This window comes from Brassica oleracea, chromosome C5, assembly GCF_000695525.1.
Source record: "Brassica oleracea var. oleracea cultivar TO1000 chromosome C5, BOL, whole genome shotgun sequence".
NCBI lineage: Eukaryota > Viridiplantae > Streptophyta > Magnoliopsida > Brassicales > Brassicaceae > Brassica > Brassica oleracea.
In genome coordinates, this window is record NC_027752.1 from 13,394,053 (window position 1) to 13,394,945 (window position 893).

Genomic DNA, 893 nt, shown 5'->3' on the forward strand with positions numbered 1-893 from the left:
CCCAGGCTTATACCTTGTTGTAAACGCTCATACGCAAATTTGGAATACGACTTCTCTTTGCTCTCTTTTTCGATTTCTTATTTTATTACTGTTCTCGTTTCGTGTTCTGATTGCTTGGCGTGTGGTATTAGCAAATATCCGGGACCTCTAGGAAATTATGGTTCACCTACTTTCCTTATTTAAACGAAAATCGACAGTGCGAATTTCGGTTCCCACAGTTTGGCGCTAGAAGGAGGGGGGGTACGGATCAATCTAACTCTCAGCCACAAAACGCTTGATCAAAACAATGTCTGGAAACACGAAAGACAAAATCGTAGTTTGCAATAATGCTGGTAAGACAACTCCAGCCGCCACTGCGCCTACGGCGAAGGCTTAGGCAAACGTCACAGTTCTTGAGAAAATCGAAAACCTAGCCGCGACTCTTCGCGACAGGAAGTGCAACGAAATGAGCTCGCGATTTCTCTTTTTAAACATAAAGGGAAACGATAAATCTGATCAGACCCCGTAAGTTTGTCTCATTACCGAACAAAAGAAATCTCTGTTTTACCAGAACACGTTTTCCGAAAACTTTTCGGAAGGTAAAACTTGTTCTCCCAAAAACCGCAGAAAACCCCTAGGTTAATCGCGGTAAAAGGAAGCGCAGCAAATCGATTACACAGCTCGGTCGCTACATAGCGATCGAGCTCTAGCCGATCTCGGTCGCTATGTAGCGACCGAGCATGCACAAGGCTCGGTCGCTACGTAGCGACCGAGCACGCACACAGCTCGGTCGCTACGTAGCGACCGAGCTCAAGCCAACTCTCCACTCGCTACGTAGCGACCTGCAAGGCCTCAGAAAGGTCCTTTTTTGCGTTCTCGTTTGAATCCTCATCGAAACGCTTTTCGTTTTGTCT

General features: G+C 46.5%; 1 protein-coding gene across 1 annotated transcript in view; it reads right to left on the reverse strand.

Annotated features, from left to right (window-relative positions):
• Positions 1–893, reverse strand: part of LOC106294085 (gibberellin-regulated protein 12) — a 21,595-nt gene that overhangs the window by 14,395 nt on the left and 6,307 nt on the right. The window lies entirely within an intron of this gene.